General features: G+C 36.1%; 1 protein-coding gene across 4 annotated transcripts in view; it reads right to left on the bottom strand.

Moving 5' to 3' along the window:
- The window catches only part of Sema1a (semaphorin 1a), a 240709-nt gene that overhangs the window by 159747 nt on the left and 58465 nt on the right, over window positions 1-22497 (bottom strand). The window lies entirely within an intron of this gene.

Here is a 22497-nt window from a genome sequence, read left to right as displayed (position 1 = left end):
GGTTCATTAAAAGTATTGATTATGCGTAGCAGAATATATGTAAAAAATGGCATTTATACTGTTTTTAAACAAAACTGTAGATATTGCAAAGAAACCAATGAAATTAAATGGCTTCGATTGGGATCTGCGAGGAAAATGTAATTCTGCGGAATATTTAACAGGAACGCAATTTTAGAAAACCGAAATTAATCAAATAAATCGCTGTCCCATCGCATTTTAATACGATGTGCGAGCAGAGTGGCTCTGTTCTGGTTGGAACGGGGCATTAGTATAAAGGTCTCTGGTAAAAAGGAAGAAGTCAGATGGACCGGAAGTAATCTGGCAGTCGTGTTTATGCCGGTGCAGATACGCCTAATCGGATTGCGGACTCGTCCCGCTTTTTCTTTAGGATTTATTCAAAGTAGTTTCGACCCCAATTCGAGGAATAATTATTATTTGACTTTTGATCTCTACAACGAATAATAAATTGCTGAATGCAAAACATTTATTAATTCCTATCGCCGGCTGACGTATTTTCTGCTTTTCACCGCAATAATTATCGGCCTCGTTTAAGTCGTAAATACATTAAGCCAAATAGACCTAGATGTCCTACACACATTCAACTAACATATATCACAATTAGAGATATCTAGGTATATACAATGGTGCATAATAGCGCATAAAATTAATTAAAACACATGCTGGTTCGTCGATGTAAATTTCAACATAACTTACAATACTAAATTCCAGCAAATTAATTCCAATTGAAGTCCCGAGCTGGAAATTCACTATTGCACATGCCGGAAAAACGAACACCTAAAACTATACCATTACATTCAGATTAGGGATAAGGATTTTTCACGCTACATTTTATTCAAATACATAAAACATGACCCATCCACGTATTCAATGGAAGAGATTTATTAATTTAAACAGAGCGTTATTGGAATGAATAATGTAAAAATGTGATCACAAAACAAAACCAAAAATCTCAGCAAATATGTAAACAATAAATTGTTCGATGAAACATGCACGTAGGAGGACTAATTCCCTAGTCACATGTTCAAATCATCCAAACCCACAACTTCTTGAAAGGAGTGAACAACCTTACCGCTCCTGCAATTTGTATTGTTGTTGGGAGTTGTTAACTGTTTTATTTAACTACTCTAACCTCTGGATCTGTCCTGTTTATCTACCCAAAACCATACGTAACTAGACAATAGCTTTCAACTCTGTTTTGGTCGCTTGAAAACCAGATCTATAACTAGCGTCCTTACACGATAAGAATAGTTATTACTTTTTGTACATTGGTTCCAAACTCTTACCAACAACCATAAACGACTGCTAGATAAAAGTTTTCAGTGGACGTTTATCTTAATGAAGCAATTTGCTCTTAATTTCGTTTAAAATTACGGACATATAATTAAAGTCCGACATCATAACGTCGGCTACAAAATACATTAGACTGTTTAAGTTCGGGGCCATGCAGCTGCAAATGCTTGGCAGCGGCCCTGGCAGTGCTCAATTCCGTTTAAATTTGTGGCAATTGCCCTTTTGACTTCTGTTGAGATGCAGTACGAACCGTGCAGACGTGTGTTCAAGGAAGAGTAGCGCATTCCAGCCAAGAAACTTATCGAATGTATGGCGTTATTCTGTTATTCTAATTAAAGTGTAGGAAGAAGGAGAAGAGGAGACATTAATTTGTTGGCTCTGCGCAATATCAAACTACTCGTTGATCTATGTTTGACTGCCTCCTTCTGAACTCGAGAGTAATTACTTTGTAGAAGTAATATCGCATTTGAATTAAATAAATTGCTCTAGCTTTCTGGCAACATTCTGGCGCACCATTTACATCACGGGCAAAATTGAAACCAAAATGTATGAGAATTCATTTTTCGTTTTCGTTAAAATTAAATGAAAAACATATGCAAGCGGCGGAGATTTTCAGTCGGAGCTACAGCGGTTCACCCCAACATCAAAGGAACCTGTGCTTTGGGCTTCGGCCGAAATTTTCTGATATTTCATAGATTGCGGGGTACGTAATGTCAGTTTTCTTTACAACACTCAGTTTCAATTATAAATCAATTTTAAGAGAAACCTGGGAAACGTGGGATTACTGAAAGGGGGATTTGACTTGGCCTAAGTAGTCACTCCTAAAGAAACAAACTGAAGTGCATAAAAGCAACAAACACGTCACCAATAAAAATACGAAAATTTCAGCCTCCAGTCTTTTAAATGCAAGAAATTTCCCAAAAGGTTAATCGAATTTCAAAGCAATATCCTTGAAAAGAAAATAAAACTGCGGTTACTTTAACGTTTGGCCTCGGAGTGGCGGAAAAGTCTTTGCTCTGGGCGATATACCTCGTTTTCAGACAAACACTGGGCAAAAGGAAACTGAGACGACACGTCACATACATCTCATCCCGTATCAATAGCGACCGTGAATGAAAACTTTTCAACCAGAAGCTTTAAAACTCCCTTTTAAAAGTTTTAAGAGCATTCCATTGCAACTCCGTTTCATATCTTCGCTACATTAAAAAAATCGAGCTCCGCGGAATTGAAAGATGCATTATTTCTCCGATTACAGTTCTGTCTTAGTACGCTCAATCATACGACGGAAATTAAATCTCCTACTAAAAATGAAATCCGGGGAGTATTAAAGCGAAGATTTTATTTCCTCAATTTAAAATATTCGAAAACTTCACCCAACTACTCCACCACTTAATTACTTTAATGGTTATTGATTGCGACATTCTTCTTCTGTACCAATTCGCAAGGTCGCTAAAATTTTATCCTCATGGCAACAAATTCCTTGTTTAAAGCTTCCATTTCCGTTCAGTATCAAAGCATAAATCGATAAATTATTATCACCAACACAAACCAAAATCTATTTAAAAAAATTAAGAATCAAAACAAATTAAGATTTTAGTACTTTGATAATAATAAACAATTTATCTAAATTAGAATAGCGACCATCATACTTGCTTTAAATTATACATATTACTAAATGCAGACGTATTAAGCTGATATAACATGTAATTCTCCACAATGTGTACCTACATAATATCCAATGGTGGAAATTGGGATCAATAAAATATTTCTGCATGGCATGTGTGCATAATAGACGTTAAATTTGATTATGGTTATGTCGGAGCATAAAGGCAATTTATAAATTTGATGAAAAATAAACACAAGTGCGTCAATGAGAATTAAGTGAGAATTCATCAATTTTGCCATTTTCTAATTAAATGTTTTTAGAATGGAGTAATACATAACGTACACAGGCAACTTTTAATTTTTTGTTAAGAACACTTCTTTCTCTTCACGGTATTGAACTGAATTTATATTTTTCAAAAGGACATGCACCAATTTTGCCATTAAACTGTAGCTACATTTATGCCAGTCGCCTTCAGTTACTATATCGGATTATAAGGATATTTATTGTTTAATCAACATAAGTCAACAGGTGGTATATCCTTGACGTATGAACAGGCAATAGGTATTGGATGCAGCATTATTTGACTAATGCTACTAATTGATTGTCGGCCTTATAAAATAATAATCAAAACGAAAAAAGAGGCATTTCTTTGTTGTGTTAAATTTTACTTCTGATACACAAGAGACCGATAAAAGTTTGAGTCCACTTAACAAAAAGTGTCGAGAACACAGGTTTGGAGCAAAACAGTTATCTTATCGACAGTTGCGACAAATGCGTTTACCCATTTTCTTCTTTTTGCTTGGTAGACCACGAAGTCGTAGAGTGTACCTATCAGAGTCGTGCTGCCATAAATAGGGCCTAGATAAGGTATCAAATCGATGATATTGTTAGAAGACAACCTTATCCGTCTCGTGCAAGGACAACTTCCGAGAAAAGACCATGTGAAACAGTTTTGGGCCACCAGAGTACGCAGAAGTACTGCTGCAACGCTCCAAAATGAGCTGGTAGAGATGACAAGAAGCAGAATAGGTACCCAAACAATACCGAACTGGTTTCATGAACGTGAGTTTAACGCGAGAAGACCAGCTAAAGTAATCCCTTGAAGCCCTGAACAGCGTAGAGCAAGAAGGTTATTCCTCAAGAATTTGTTGATTGGAACTTGGAGCAGTGGAGCAACGTGGTTCACTGACGAATCCAGACTCTGTTTGCATCACATCGATGGAGTTTGAATGTAGAGACGCCCAGCGGAACGGTATTTAGATTATAACCTAGAAGAAAAGGTTCCATTTGGAGGAGAGTCCATGATGGTTTGGGGTGGGATAGCTTTGAGTGGACGCACGGAGCTGGTGGTAATTTGCGAGGGGTCTATACTGCTCGAAGGTACACAGACGAAGTTTTAGAACCACATGTGATACCATTTGCAGAGAATATGGGCCCAGAATTCATTCTGTACCAGAATAATGCAATCGAACACGTCTGGAACACACTTGGGCAGTGATTGAAGGAGCGTCAGATTCTCTGGAATCTTCAACACGTTGAAGAAATCCTTCTGAAAGAATAGGAAAAGACAGTTCCTCAGGTTATTCGAAATTTAATTGAAAATATGTATGCCCAGTGGTTGTGCGGAAGTTTTGTGGGTTAGAGGAGGTCATACCCATTAATCATTTTGCATTTTTGCTTCTTTTTCATAAGATTTTCATTTGAACAATAAAGAACTTCCAATACAGATTTTTGAATTTAAGTATCACAAGCAGATTACAATAGATGATTAGTAATTTTTAGAGAACACTCTCCTATATTGCAATAACAACAAATTATCATAATAAATTATTCCAGTACACAAATATTTACCTTCATAAAAGTGGCTGTTTTTTCGCTTTGATTAGTGTATTAACCATAATATCATAGTAAATAAAACCATTGTACTGTGACTAATTCTAACCTAACAATGCTGTAACACAATATTCCCATAAACCAGGACACTTATGAGCATCAAAAAACGACGAAAAGAACTAGAAAACTGCACAATTTGACAGCAAATAAAATTAAAATTATTACCAATTACCAGTTTAGTTAAAAAACGTAAACTTTGCAGTATGTACTATATTATTATACTTTATACAAAATTCGTTAAGAGATTACTCCTTTGTAGTTCCGGACATCGAAGCACAAGATTAAGAAAATTGAGATAATATTACTTCTCAACATAGTCATTTAAGACACTAATACACTGCTTCATAAAAATGAGTATGTACCATGAAAGTACCACATAAATAATATCAACGGAAAAATAGGAAGGTTTCTCCAAAATATGGAGAATATGGAGAGTGGTTCTTGTGAGCTCCAGTGTTACCCAAATGGAACAAAGTACTTCGTTTCAATGTTTCTCTCCATTTCTCCTTAGTCTACGTTGCAAATTAGTATAGTATAATATTCACATATTACACTATCTGTACAATAATCAATTAAAAGCACTCGAAATGATCAAATGGAATGCAAATAATGAGTCTAAGTTTCTTCCACCACATCGAATCTTTTAATAAATTCATCTGATCTAGGCTAACATGGCCACCTTTATTGTACAAAAATGTTATGCGCTAGCTGTAGAAAACCAACACAAAGCTATTAATTATTTCACTGTGACTCTCGAGAAGAACCCGTATCATAGACCGAATCAATGTTTTCTTGTGTCACAACAGTCTCTAGGTTGTCGGACGTTCGGTGCGTGTTAACAAGATTCTCTTAGAACTTTAAAATGTCTGAATCAATTTTTAATCGCTTGACGTGAATGTAAATATTTTATTCGAACGCTTCGGGATTAAAGAAAACACGATTCTAACGTCTGGAATAAAAAATGAACCACCCTAGATATCGGTGTGAACAAATGCAATTAACAACCCATCATAACTATAATTACGAGTGTATTTTAACTTTCACCACCACCGGTCAAAAAAGTATTAATTTGCTTGCGTGAACTCTTATCAACGACACAGGTTAGTTCTTGCCTTCTTAGATTAATCCGAAACTTATTTTCTCTGTAAAAAAGACGATACAACTCTGTGGTGGTGTCTTGTTCAGGAAGGGAATAAATGAAGCTGACCTTTTAAATCCGACCCACAACAAATTTCAACCTCCACGTTCGCAGCGACATCAGAAAATCGTGTGCTTGCTTCTAAATTTAAATCAACATGTTCTCAAGCAATTCTACAATAATGACTTTTTAATCGAATTTTCCAACACCATTTACATCGGATCGTACCTGCGACATGAACGATTAAAAGTTGCTTTACTAAATTTAGTTCGGCATGTTAATGAAGGAAAATCGACGACATCACGTGCTAAAAATCACCCTGTTAGAAAATACAGTGCAATAAACGGATACAGTCCCCACATAAAAATCAAGCGCGAGTAAACAAAGAGTGGTGGTGGCGGCGGCGGTGCTTTCAAGGGGTGGTTGTTTCTCCTCGTCATCTTTCCCGAAAATCATGATTGCAAGCACGCATTTGGCGCGGAGCGAGTTCATGTGCGGTCTTGGGTAAATACACGTTCTGTATGATAAGGCACCGTGTTTATGGCATTATAGACACGTCCCAATTGTGTTTTCATTCCATTAGCAACGCTTCAAGGAGCACTCGCATCAATACTGAACTCAGACAGACAATCGAAAAACGAAAATAACACACAAACGTCAAAACCACGGACCTAAATGTGACCGGTACCGATCACCAACATTACCTTCCGAATCTGACCCGCGATTTATACCCAACGACATATCCATTGTGAGTTAACGTAAACGCATCAGTCTAGGTGAACTGTCATCAATAAAATGTATTCGATTTATAGCAAGATAACGATGTACGCCATTAACTTGCACCAGACTTTGAATGCAACAATAACACAATACTAAATTATAGGTTTAGTAACAGTTTTTATCGAAATTCGAAGCATTCAAAAATAAACCGCAAAAGAACAATAAATAAATTTTTTGTGCAGCACAATGGTCGGAGGTTTATGACTTGAAAAAAGAATTAAATAATTTTCTCTTGAAATATCTCATGTTAAACTATCTAAACGCAATCCCAAGCTTAGTAGGTTATTCGGGGGCTTAGTAAACGCATTACTCTTCGTTGGGTTATATCTTGCACATGTTCCACGTGTCGAAGTAAATTTTAATGTTTATGTCAGAATTTTGCTTGTTTTCTCTTCATAAATCTCACCAACGAAAATAATTTGGGCATTGCGATGAGTAAAAAGAATTCTCATCTTTTAAATCGTGGCGTACAATATTTTCCCACCGAAAACGTATCAAAAAACTCGATTCGTTATTATAGAAAAACGTGTGATCATTAGACGTCATCAATCTTACGGACATTACAAATCTTTTGCTTCTACGGTAATCCAATTAGATCTGTCGTCTTGATAATGATGACAAGTGGGCTTTATAAACCAACAGCGGCAACAGCCAAATTACGAACTGATTATATCTTTCTAATTCGAACAAATTAGAAAGTTGCAAAATATCTTTCGGATTTCTTTAATTACATAAAATAAAATGATTTATGGAAGGGTCTTAATAAATCTACAGACGCTAATCCAAGGGAAATAATTGGATTAATAAATTGAGTAAAAGTGTGATCAATTCCTTATTCAAATATTATACATTTTAACACTTGATTAAAAATCTTATCTATTAAATCAAATATGTAAATATTTCAGTTCAGCAATACCTATTAACACTTTACGAAAAATACAATTTGGCAAAATTTGATTCTCCGCTCTTGTAGACAAACGAGAATTAAAAATAGAATCTTCTCCTAAAAAAGCTCAAATATGCATGTATTAGTAATATATACGGGATCATTATAAATGTTTGTAGTCGAAGCAAGCCATGCCCATGTTATGAAATGTTTGCCGCTCTATACAATAATACAACTCTGGTATGGTGTGAACTGTCAATAGTGTCAACTGTCAACCAACGGTGTGTATTCACTTATTCACATAATTTTGATCATTTTCATATAGAGCGGCAACCACAAATTTTACATTCTATTCTTGCGCCAACTTGGACTACAATCATTTATAATGACCCTGTATATTGATCCTGTACCATGATATATGCAAATTGAAAAAAAAAACAACAATATTTTTATGCTTATGTAAACACCTAGTTTGTTTGTTGTTAATAACAAAACTGGTAATTGTTTACTTTACCTACTTCTGGAATGTTCGCGTTTTTTCTGGCTAGACAGCCTCAGGGCGTCCTCCTATATCGTTTCCCACCACTCAAACCTTGGCAAATGAATTTTACTTTATACTAATTCATTGACGCGACCTTGAAACACAACAAGAGAGAGAAAAAAAAGGGCATTTCCACAAGGTTTGAATGATGGGAAATGATCTAGGAGGGCGCCCTAAGGCTGTCTCACCAGAAAAAACGCGAAAATTCCAGAAGTAGAAGTAAACAATTACCACAAAACTTTTTAAATTACACATTATTATTGTTAATGACTTTTCCATTCCACTGTTTAAAAATCCTACAAATATCCTTCAAGCGGACACTTTTCTATTACGAACAAAACTTTTGTTCCCTCGGGTCCCCATATTACAGGGGTTCTACTGTACAAGTAGGTACAAAAAACCTTTCACTATACATAGTTTACTTCGTGTTGACGTTCAGTCATAAAGTCCTAAGTAAGTTTCAGGTTATTACCAGATGTCTAGGAATTTAGTTTTTTTTGCAGAAACTTTGGCAAAGTAGTAGGAATTATATTTATTGCAATAAAACTAGTTGAACACATCTATTTTTATAAATAAAATGGAATGAAATTTTATTTTGCGTAAGCGACAAAAAATGAATAATGAATAGATACTTTTTCAAACGCTTAAAAAACTCTTTTGTTTGTTTAACGTTGAGAATCCGAGATTTCGTATTGACGTGATTTTAAAGTATAGCTGTAGAATCTAATTCTACCCCTATAAATATCCAGTCGAAGTGTACATAAATCTACGCATAGAATTGGAAGCATTTTCAGTGAGGCCATACAAGCTCCGAATGGATTGGATTTATATACATTTACATTCGAGCCAATGTAGTGATGCTGACCTGGGCAAGTTGCTTTAAAAGCTTCCACATAAATCTTAGGCTAAATATGAGAAAAATCAAAAACGAAGACGACCGATGAAAAATTTCTCAATCTGAAAGAGTAGGTACGAATCAAAGTAACTATTTTTAGATTACAAATCAGACAACCGGTACGTAGGATCGAGCCCACCAACCACTTGCTCTCACACTTAAACGACATAATGAAATAATCATTAAGTTTGAATTACACATCCGAAAATTCCCAATTACGTCAATTCGTCCACAATACGCTTCCTGTGTCACTTGAGATCCTAACAACTGGCGACGTTAAATAAATTTTGAATTTACAAAGTTGCGTTCTTGCTTCCTGAATATTCAATCCAGACAGAAAGCTTGACGAGAAGACCAAGCAGTCTATCACAATTGCATTACTGCGAATTCGTCCGTGCCCCGCGTTTACTCTTCCCGATAGAAAATAGGGGCGATAACAGTGGCGTTCGTCCCTTCGGTTACCATTTTTCCATATTCATGCCGGGCTCCGGGACAAAATGAAAGCGATTTGTTGCGGGAGTGAATCGTCCATTTGGGGCGTGATTGGCGTGTTAAAAGTATAGCCGGCGTTGATAATGTCAAAAGTTCGGCGGTGGCTCTATATTTCATGTGAAAAAAGAAGCGGACGACGTCGACATTAAAAATGATTAAGATTCACGCTCACGTTTCCGTTACATATTGACATGGAACACCCCCAGCGGGATCGACCTCGCATAGTTCTTCAGTAACCAGAGCCGGAGTCTGAATAAAAGAGTGGAGATAAATGGAGAAAGCGTCGCGCCACCTATATATCGGCATCGGAAACGTACGTCCAACACATAAGTCACATTATCTGGCACTCCGGGGAGCGAATTCCATGCAACAAATACGGAACATGGTTTGCTTTTCACGTCACGGAACAATATCATTATAGATATCAAATGCTAATATTCTCAGTGGAAATATTGACGTTGTCGACGATTACGTATTCGAACTGCATCGAAACGGGCAATCAATTTGAAGCGTCAATCAAGGTTGACTCGCGGGGACCGTGTCACCGACGACGGTGAATGTGACCGCACGTGTACCACGCCACCAGAGAACCTCACATTCTCGCAAAAGTACCGGGATTCGCTCAATTTCCCAATCGGCACAATGCACGGAATCAAATTAGAATACCCTGAAAGGCCCTCCTCTGCCACCGACATAGCCCTCGGAATAAAGAACCAAGAAATGTCGGGAAATCTGCAGATAATTGTCAGTCGTTATATGAGAATGCGACGGCATCGATCTACTAACCTACCCATCAAATAAGACCACTGACGAGATAAAGAGATTCAACATAAAGAAGCTCGCATTCAATCAAGCACGTCCTTGCCGAGATGTTTTAGTCTTTCTCAAAATAAAAAGACCCATCTATATAAACATCTCCGATCTGCTTCGCACCACCGTCGAACTACCTCCACTTTATCGCAGATTAAATTATCTGCTGCAATGCAGAGAAAGTCTAAAAACGTAAACAAAAATAAATTATGAAAACTCCCCTTTCATATCGATGTGAAAGCTCCTGCTGAAAACTAATTTTCACGGTGTCAACCTGTATGTGTGTATATCGGAAATTTCAATTAAAAACAGAAACACAGCATAACGGATTTTTACATTGGAATATAACCCCATAATTTATTGATGTGCCTGTGTTGAATTAACAAACAAATTTCAAATTCCGCGCCCGGGGACACGATCGATTTTTAAAAGTCTCCCTTTACTGCTCCTCTCCCTCCACCGGAACATGTTACAAAAACCAATTCTCCACTACGTACTGCCACTTTCCAGTATAATATTTTGCCCGACATCTATTACAACGTAAAATATATTTTACATTACCTCACCAATTACCCAACAACATGACGTTCACGACAGAATCTGCTCCCCTGGAACCGAAGTGTCTTCAGAGAAAATTTTATTGTCGATATCGTTCTACTGTATCTGGAAATCATGTATCTATGAAACTACTTCGCCGCTTAAATTTTAGTGAAAGTGAAAACCGAACTGAAAATAGTCGTGGGAATTCGAAGGCAGGAAAAACAGATAACGCGTTTTACGATTTCCGCTTGAATATCAATTATTTTGGAAAGTCTTTCCGTGTTGGAACAAGAGATGCGTTTATAAATACAAAAAAATAGTGGAACCAGAAAGAACATTTTACTTATGTCAATTTTAAAAATCGTTATCCATCCAGCTTACTTTGGCAATAAAACAAAAAAGACAAAAATTTAATTTTATTTAATCCATAAGTATAGGTGTTGGATTTTCTCATGGGCTATGCGTCATATCTGCGCAAACGACGAATATCGCTCTCAAGTAGGCGCTACAAACCGACCGGGAAACATTGTCATTCGCAAAGACGTCTCTACTAAGAGTAGATGATAGGGTTGAAATTTGCCGCGTCGCTAAAGTAGTCGACGTTTTCAGTTTTCATTTAGAGATTTTTCACTGGTTTATCGCTCCGCCTTCGCGCAGATATTTCCAAGGTCACAGCCCATGACAGAATCCAACACCTCTACAAATGGAACAAGTTTCTTCCCCGATTTCATTGACGTAAACAACTTTAGAGAGAATTTTTTTAGAATTTCATAAAAAGCATCTGGTAATTAAAGAGATGCTTTTATTCTTAAATCATGGAACCCTGTCACAATTTTTTCTGTCACCATCATGCAATATGTAGTCAACAGTCATTTCATTGCCCCATGTACTTCTTCCTTGAGTCATCTTCAATTGTTCTTTCAACAGCGGCTATGTTTTCTGCAGTAACAGGAATTATTTTCCTTCACACAAATCGTCGCTAAACTGAAGTTTATTGCACCAGTTGTAAACAGTTCTCTAAGAAGGTGCTTCATTGCTAAAAGCAGAACGACGCCTTTCATTGAATACGTTCACAACTCTAATGTTTTCTCATCGCAATTAATTAAAATTGTCAATGCATAAGACAAAAAAATAGAAGTTAGATCCTTTCATAGACTTTAGTAACAACTCATTATTTTCAATGCAGTTAATAATCAATCAACAACAAAACCTGTGAAGTTTTAAAATATATTCTTGGATAACTAACGAGGCTCCCCTGCTATGTACCCTTCAACCCTTCGCGTCTCACTCGTTGTAATTACTTATTAGCGAGACTAAAACAGCTAAAAACAAAACAGTTAAAGTGCTGAACATGCAATTAGCCCATTTTTTATTGTCATGTATCAAGTGAAGCATGATCAATATCTAGAACTGAATAGGAAAGAATCCACAATATCCTCCGAAAAAATACTTAGAAAATCTGAGAAACTTCGCAACAGATAAGCAGGAATTAATTCCGCATAAGTCTGTGAGGCTGGTGTGGTCACGTGATAATTACAGTGTTTTCCACTGCCAACTTTACAGTTAACTGCAGGAAACAATTGCCGCTGCTCCTATATGATTATACTTTCAAAGGGTTTTCACAGCAGAATTTGATTATATCAGAGGTAGTACTGCAACAGCTTTAAGTAATTTGCATTATGACCGATAAATTCAGTTTATGACACAACACTCATTAATTATCGCCATTAATTAACAGTCCATTAACAAAACTGTACCTTTCGAAAGTCGCTCGAAGCTCCATAAATTATGCGCCAGCGATAAACTACCAATTAATCAGCTACTCACTGGGAAGAAGAAATAAGGGAGGGAGCAAGAAAGAAGATCGTCTGGTGTGGTTGAGGTCACTGGCCCTTCGATAACACAAACTTATAGACCTCCAATCGGCCGAGTGAACCCCAGCCGAGCTGTCAGTCACGGATTAGGCAGACAAGTCTACTCTCGTCGGGAACAATTTAATCACACGCATCAGTTGCGAATGCATTGTCTGTAGCAGAGCCGTCGACATAGACAGGTAAAGCGCATCAATCCATAATTAGCTTGCAACTAGTCATTTACATATTCCGAATGGCCAAGACTGATCGCACTTTGTCGGTCCATTACTATTCATCCCAACATATCACATCAAGACAAGAAACTGACTGATCATGATCTTGCAAAAAGAATTGTCTAAATTGAAACGGCCATAAATCAAACACTGTCAAAAAGGTTGATTACGAATTCCTCAGATGGTCAAGGATCAAATCCAGAAGTGAATGTAAATTTCACCAAAGGTCTTTTTTGTGTCTACGTATGTGCTGCTTTCTTTCAAGGTCACACCTGTTTATATTCTTGACAATAAACACAGAGACCAACACTGTGCAAAACGGAGAAAATTTATTACGAAACAATAACAAACTGTTGTCTTACAATGAAAATAACAACTGAATCTACTAAATTATTCTGAAATGTATTGCATCAATATTGTTGGTTGATGAAGGCTCAATGTATTCAGCTGGCACTAAAATACCAATAATACAATCACATACTATACATGCATAGAGCCTAGAGCATAGAGCCCAAGTATTTATTAACAAATTTGTTTCATCTTTTCTACGCACTTAAAACAATTAATTTATGTAAAATAATTCCATGTCGTATGTTAATACTGGCATGTACTATGATTAAGAAAATATCTGATGGAAGTGAAGTTTTTAAAGAAGAGTTGAAAGAGATTACATGCAGTAAAATATGAGGAACCTATGGTCTGTTGGTCAATTAAAAAACAATTTTGAATTCCATAACGGTAAAATGTTACTATAGTTAACAAGATCGCACATATTTTTCTTTCTCTTATTTTACTTTAATGAAATAACTGTGAGGCAAAAGTTTAAACAAAGACTATGACCTTAATTAAGCACCTCCGGTTGATAATATGATGCCACAGGTAAAGGCCGAAGCAATTATATAATGGATTATAAAGCCCATCTGACCTTTACCTCCGAGGATTAAGCGACCCTCGACTGTTGGAGGAATTTACGAAATCCTGTTAAAAACTGGTGGAGGTGCCGGGCAAATCCGACCAAAGTACAAGACTATAAAGACAAAATACTGCATACTGATTTTACATTTAAGCGTCTGGAAGGGGCAGACAAGTTATTATTCATACGAATGGCTGAGACTCGACTCAATAAAGTGCAACTCAACCGAGTTCAACAAAAAGAACTCAATTTACAAAATAACAAATCCTCTCACAGCGCTCCCAAACTTTTATTGATTTATACATGTTGAAAGAGTCGATGATTTTTATGCTCGACGACTCAGCTCTCGGTCATTTCCAACGCTTCCGGAGACTCACCTGTAACAAAAAAGAGGAGAAATCAAATATTGCTGAATAGTAAAAATAATTAAATTGAAGCGTTTAATTAGATTGAAGCATTTTTTACTGGCACAAAAAAAGCCTTAATCCAATCGCCTGCCGTCTGCAACTCAATTAGGTAATGACTGTTAGTTAATTAAACTAAATGTAATAGCTATTAGAAACAGAGGCTCACATTTACATAGAAAGCGGAGGGTCCGGAGTTTATTACCCCGAGGTGACAAATTGCACTGGTGTGATGATTGATTTTTTTCGTTACATGTCGCAGCCGAGCCTTGTTTTTGCTTGTTCTAATTTAAATTAGAGCAGAGCGTGAGGTCAATATTTTCGTTGCTGTTCTCTTACAAAAAAGTAATAATTTTTAGTGACGGCTAAATTGAATCCTATTACGTTGTACTCGGAAAAACGCTGCACAACCACCGCAAACATTTAAATTTCGTAAAAACACGCAAGAAACTAAACGTAAATTCACATTTCCCCATTAACTGGCAGATTCTCAATTCGAGATGACGAACAGTTGTCGTTACAGAAGTGAGAACCTCGAGCCGAAAACATTTTATAATTATCTCTTCCGAGAAATTGTCTGATAACATAATTGGTAAACGACTCGCAACCCTTTTCAGCAAGTTGCCTGAAAGTGAATTCTTCGCGAGTTTGGCGGTGCCGAGTTTCAATTAGTAACTGAATTACTTTATTTCTCAGAAGTTTTTACCGAGTAAGTGAATTTCGCTATGAAACCAATTTTAAATACAATTAACTCCGAATTGGATCAATTAATGTAATTATGTAACTGCTTCAGGTCTCAGAGCGAGTAATGCGATTTCTAACCGCTAAATTCCGAATTATGCAATTATCATTCATTCGGGTCATCGATGTTGGAGTTCACGAATTTGGACGTTATTCAAGTGACAAAAAAGTTTAAGTAATTGGTTAAATCTTATTTCGGAAGTCCATACCACGCGACATTTATGTCGCCTAAAGTATGCCGAGGTCGAGGTTCTATGTCTGGCAGCGAGCCAGTCCTGCGATCCTATCAACTCCAGAAAATAAGTGCACCTAGACATCCAACAAATTTATTACAACCGGAGTATTAGTTAGCTTTTGTTCTTCGGTGATAACGACAATTCTAAAGCCGAATTATCATTATAGAGATATATTGTGGCCTTAGATGTTTATTCCTGCACAGAAATTAATTAATTCATTTGATGTCAAAGACAATATTACCACATACAGAACTGCAAATTAGATCAGAGATAAGGAGGGTTGCCTCGTCGTTTTTAGAACGAAACCGGGTTAGTGCCACTGGATTAGTAGAACAATAACTCACGACTCTGCTAAATGGATGAGCTTATTTTAAAGAACGTTAATTATTTTCAGATACCGTTGATATTATTCTGTTTACCAATTTCGCATTACGGTCATCCACCGATATTTACCGGTTCCAGTTATACATGATTTGTGGTCAAATACATCGATTGCCGAAATAAACAAAGTTTGAACCCACACTCAAACAACAAAGTTAACGACCAGATTACCGCTGATAAATACACCACCCCATCTCACACTGCACAGCTCGTTCCATCGGGCTAATATTTACAGTCAGTATCGAACCAGAATTATTCGGAGATCTTGCTATCTAGTGAAATAAGTTTCAAAAATCCCATTAAAAATCAACAATCCAACACGATTTTGACATTCTCTTAAAAATTTTACTTATCCAATTTCATTTGCATTACTTTTGTTAATCTCTCGAAATAATCTCAGTTGGATGTACCTTTCAATGTTTTTGATTAATATCAAAGACTGCATAAATTACAATTAATTTATTTCCTGTAAGGCAGAGCTTCACCGTTTAGTCATTTTCTAAATGCGCATTTAGTAACTCAATTTAAGTGATGAGTTTACAAACATTTTCGCTTTATTTACTTCACTGCTTTATTGACAAAAGGAAAGATTGAATTTTCAACCGACAATAAACAAAATCTAATTGTTAATTAGGAAGTTTATTTAACCTCTGTGTAATCAAGCCTTTCGTTCCTAGATTTACTTCCAGTGGGAAGAAAATGTTAGCCAAAGGAATTAGAACTTCAAGAAAAACTTTGGTCCATCGAGCTCGGTCTCCATTAAAAAAAATGGTTCCTTTTTTAATCAGGCAATTACTCAAAGTGTCAAGATCAACAGTAGTAAAAAAGCTCAATAAATATATCATTCTTTCATTAAAATGCTGCAGTTTTAACTTCTTCAAGGTTTTCTAAAGCATTTTGATTATAAATTTTACAGGTGTACCGCAAGGTTTCAATTCGGTAGAGCTATTGGATCCTCTCATGGGCTGTGTCCTTGGAAATATCTGCGCGAAGGCGGAGCGATAAACCAGTGAGAAATCTCTAAATGAAATCTGAAAACGTCGACTACTTTACATGCAAGTAGACGGGGGAGAGACCACACTAACGTAACGATTGACGATGTTTTTTGGTCGGTTTGTAGCGCCTACTTGAGACCGATATTCGTCGTTTGCGCAGACATGACTCATTGCCCATGAGAAAATCCAACACCTATACCAGTATTATTACTGAGAAAAAACATAAATCTCCGGGTGATGAAGAGTTGTTTTATATTGTCTCACATTGCGGTACAATTAAACGTCTAAATATTAATTCACAATTCTACTCCACGTTTTATGCTTCACGCTTTCAGATTTACTTTTAGTACCACCAAACTGTATCGTAATTTATGCGATTAATTAGTGTATCCATTATACAAATTATTTAATTATTCTAAATTCTAATAACGAGTAAGTATTATCTTTTAGCGAATTCTGGGCGAAATTTCAAGAGAATTCATTTTTTATAAAAGCATATAAATTTTAATTAAGGGTTTTAAAAAGTATGATCAAATATTTTTTTAAAAATTGCACTTTTTCCATATACATTATTTAACCCTTTATACTTCGCTGTAATTAATATTATTCTCCTACCACAATTTAAAGTTGAGTGAAATACATCTGGCTAATTTTCACCTCAATACGACTCTTTATTTTATTACAAATGATTAATCCATAGAACTTTCAAATAAAATTTTCATTTAAAGCATAACAAACAATATTTTGTACGAGATGCGCTATTTTCTGTCTCCATCCACAATTGAGAGAGAATGAAGTGAAGATACAATAAATTTCGCCCACTTTTAATACAGAAATATGTACACATAATAAGCTGTTAGCTGACTGCGACGTCTACACATTTTTCAGCTTCAACGTATAAATATCTTCCATTCGAGGATTTATATTGTGCTGATCTCGTTCCCAGTTCAAAAAGAACAATCCCTGCAAGAAACAAAATTAAACCCAAATCGATAAATTCAATATGTTTCCTCTTTGTGACGAAGTAAAAAACATTCCAAAGACGTATCTTATTGTTACGTCATTAGTTAGCGATCTCGGACAACCGTTGCTTCAGTGTAAAGCATGATTTTCTGTGATTGTGTTTACGACAGTCTTCTTGTTGTTCTTGTTAACTCGAAAGCAATTTGTAACAAACTCGATTCGTTAAGTTATAACAGTCATTGAACAAAAGCAAAAGTTAGATTTCGTCATATGTGACATAACAACAAATCAGCGAAAATTAATATCGGACACGTAATTTCCACCACACGATACTAGTCCCTCGTGAAGTTTGAATTCTTGGCAGCACGAGTGTAAATTCTCGATCGTTTGTTAAATAAAGTAACGGTTTAAAAATTAAAACGCGTTCACGATTTGCCATCGAACAGTCAAACAGACGACGCGGGATCACATGTGTTCGAGGAAAGTTCACATCTTAGGCGATGGAAATGAAGAACCCAGGCACCGAGTGCGGGGTGGCTATCGATCGTTCGCCACGAGAGGAACACGACCGTAAAACTTACATCTTGGTGGATGAAAAGGAATACACTGAACAAATACAGATCAATGCACCCCGAAAATCTGTAGAAAGAAAAGATTAAATAAGTAAAAAGTGAACACAAAGGCAAGTCAGGGATAAGAACGTCGTATTAGTCAAACGTATTTTCGAAACGTTCCACACCTGTAAACAAATCCTCAGACTTCGTGGATCTAATAAAAAATCCAATTTCATTCTTGTTTGCTCCTCTTGTAATTCGAAAAATTAAAAGTGACAGTTAAAGCATGCTAATTTCATCACCACCAAAATTGAAAGCAATACCATGATAGGCCACGAGGGAAAGTCCGGGAGCGTCTCTTGAAAACCAACGGCCCACGCAAGCCATTCTGTAAGCGCGACAAACGCAAAAACTCAAACCTTCTCGTTCAAAAATGGACCCCCGACAAGAACGTTAAGTTATCAATATTTATGGCATTCGTTCGAAACGGGCCTGCTGGGAACAATCCGGGGACAATTCTCCCGAAGAGAGGGTGCAGAAAGGATGCTAACGGTTGGAAGTGTCGTGCGTGCGCGGCTTTGGATTACAAGATGGCAGAGGTCCGATAGCTACAAAAGCTGCGGTTTGTTCTAACCATAAGCCAGCCATACATTTATTAAGAGAAACCAATACGAGATTATCATGCAAAACTTAATAAACCAAGTTTGGCAATGGTCTTCGATGTAACCCATTTAACTCCGAATTAGGTCAATCTAAGTAGATTTGTTACCGCTACATTTATCTTCCATAACCCAATTTAAATTCGAATTCACGGAATAAAGTGATTTGTTTCCAATAATACATACGCCAATTACGAGTAAAATAGAGTCATTGCAGGAAATGAAGACAGCAAGCTTGTACTAAAAATTGCAGACAATCAAATAACATCGATAATAATCAACAGTAACTAGTGCTGAATTAAAAATTGCTTCTTGATAGGTGGTTTTGTAGGTTCCATAGATTGAATAATAAGTGTTTATGTTAGCATTTTTAACAAAAACAAACCAGCACATAGCGTGACTGAAAACATATAAAGAGCGTAAGAAAACTAAGTGTCAGTACAGTGACATTTAATACGCGCCATACACGCGATATTTATAGAGCAACAGAAGTAATTACCCTCATTAAAAAGGTGGAACAAAAAAGCTACTTGCCACCTTGATCCTTGGGTTAAAACTGGCTCCCTTGCCAATATTCTAAAAGTGTGTGTAACCAAATATTGTTCCACTACTTAGGTGCTTTAAAACAAAAAGCAAGTCGAGGCTCTAGAACTTGGCTAAAGAGAAGTTCTAACAAATTACGTAATAAACGTTGTGCGTGTATAATTTTATCAAGCACAGAAATGCCAAATTAAGACGGGAAAGAACATTTAGCTTGCCTTGCAACCTACATGAAGTAGAATTATCCTTGCAAATCGCACAGAAAATAACCTAAGGACTTTCCAGGGGAGGCATAAAAAGACCAAAGCTTCTTTGGCGTAATCGTATATTCTTTACACTGTAACGAAGATTCGAGGAGATTTTAATATTCATCCTGTTTATTAGAGGTATCATTCTGGCGTAATTAGACCCTTGGAGAAATAATGATTTAAAAAGCGGCGATAATAAAACTGTAAAAAAAGCCTGGTTCCAGGTTTATGGAGTGCTTCATCCAGGAAATAACAACGTGGGTGATTTAATAAGGTATGAGGGTTTCGGAAAGAAGCCATAAATCTGTGAACGAAAAACTATCAGTGCCGCAAAAATAACGAGAATCACCAATACTCCGCCATCAAATCCAGATCAAATCGGGCACGTGCATATAACGATATGTCCGCATCATTCCTTGAAATTTGACCGAACTTATAAAGCTCGAAACATAAAGTAAAGCCGCAGGTCCTCGTAAAACAAAACCAACTGCCTGTCGTCTTGCTTCTTGCACCTCTACATCTGCGTTTACGTCCGCATAAAGACTTTGCGTACAACGCCATTGTAGACTGACATTAATGTTCACGCAGAGTCACGACCCAGAACAAACCAACGATTGTTAAAAATATAAAACAGGAACAACCCTTTCCCGAACAGAATATTAAACTGTCAAAATCAGAGAACGTTTCGGTTCGCATAATGTTCTGCTTCGTTCCGTTGCCGACGAAAAGTTTAAATTAATTACGCCAATTTTTATATTAATGCTAAATCAATAAGCAACATTGTGTTTAGAATTCACCGAAAATACAAATATTCGATAACGTTCTTTGCCTTTATTTTATGAGTTCGACGAGGCAGGCTTTTAAAGCTCACTTACGAACTCGACCTGTTTTTTCAAAAACCTTAAGAACAAAAACATACGCAAATTGAAGAGCTTATTATTTAAGTCTCCGTTGCAACAAACAAGCTGTAATGTGTAGACGTCGCAGTCAGCTAACAGCTTATTATGTGTACATATTTCTGTATTAAAAGTGGGCGAAATTTATTGTATCTTCACTTCATTCTCTGAATTGTGGATGGAGACAGAAAATAGCGCATCTCGTACAAAATATTGTTTGTTATGCTTTAAATGAAAATTAGCTGTAACTTTGTGTGACTTTACGCACAGAAAAAAGTAAAATAGTACACACAGTGATATGGATATCAAATAAAAAAAATAGCATTTTTAAGAATTATTTTCCCAATTTCAACACAACTTCTTATCTATTTTTATTTTTATTACAATGGTCATTAACCGATCAGAAAATTAATTTTATCTAATCGCGTGGGATAAATGATACTTATACCACTAATTTTGAGTGGGATAAGAACTTCATTACCTCACGCTTTTCATTACCTCACTCAGTGAGGTAATAAGTTTCATTACCGCACTCAGTGGGATAAATGAGTTTCATTACCTCACTCAGTGGGATAAGTAAATTCTTATTCCACTGAGTGCGGTAATGAAACTCATTTATTTCACTGGCGAAAATCAATAGATAAGATTTATTTTTTTAATTTGGGGTGGTCTTACATAAAATTTTGTACATAACACGTGGGCTAAAGCATATTACAGGAAACTCGTGTGATTACAGATGAACTCGTCATCTGCAATCTTCACACTCGAGTCCTGTAATATTGCTTTTATCCCACTAATTATGTAAATAACAATTGTATGCCAAATATCGTCAGATTTGACAATTAAAGTTAAAAAACAGAAAGTAGTGAACTTTTAGATCATAAGCAGGTCCGTTTCCAGGAACATGGTCTATAAACTATGTAGAGCAGTTATTTTGCTCTTACAACTATTCACTATACACACTGATCGAAAACAAAACAAATCAGAGCAGGCGTTGCAAATTATCGGTCATGTCGTAGCGGAATTCTATGGAAATAAGTGTTAAGTGCATTGGCGTAGACAATTATTTGTTGTCTCAAACGGTACTTTATAACAGACGTTGGAATTATAATGGTACATTTTATTATTATTATCTGAAAATGGAGAAAATTTATAAAATAAACAAGAGCAACATTTTACATTCGAAGTTTTCGATTTCAGCAAAGTTTATGGACGTTTCCTGTAATTGCAAGCAACAATTATCCCAGAATTGTAAAATGGGAAAATTAATTAATTAATAATATATTTTTCGAAAGGTAGGCAACCAATAAAACGACGTGTATAGCAAGTATATATATGTGTACGATTAAGCTAAGACAGACGTTTCGATAAAACACAAGATGAGGTAGCACGCTTGATTTATTTTCTTGTTATCACTCTATACTATACAAAAGAATACTAACGCAACAAATTAAATATCTATAATAGCAGCAATTTCTAGGACAACAATTTTTAGAACTTAGTTCTGTAACAGTTTCATTTACATAAACTTGCCAGTTTCAAATCACCAATTTCCAAAAAAGCAACATCAGATTGCAGTACTAAGGTAATGGGAAAGTTTCTGTAAGCCAATGATGTATAGAATCTTATCTGGCCGGTATTATTTCCTAAATTATCCCCTATTGAATAAGTGTGACACTATCGATTACACTATTAGAAACGATTATGCGAACTCTCTATAACCCTAGATCAGCCTAAAGCAGATATCAAGTACTTGGAATAACTCACTCCAACTAGAACAAGCTATCTCATCCGAAATAGTTATGCCGAGCACAATAGAGCATCAATAATAATTTATTAATTTATATTAATCATTTTGTAGCGTTATCAATGTGTGCACAATAAAAAAAATAAAGTAAAATTTTTGCGCGTATGGAATTGTGTTTTTGGTAACCAAATATTTGACATCGTTTAAAAGATCTTAGTAATCATACTTTCCTTCAGATTCGG

This window comes from Tenebrio molitor, chromosome 2, assembly GCF_963966145.1.
Source record: "Tenebrio molitor chromosome 2, icTenMoli1.1, whole genome shotgun sequence".
Classification (NCBI taxonomy): Eukaryota; Metazoa; Arthropoda; class Insecta; order Coleoptera; family Tenebrionidae; genus Tenebrio; species Tenebrio molitor.
The sequence above is the reverse complement of the archived record's forward strand: the minus strand, read 5'-3'. Positions and strand labels throughout refer to the sequence as shown.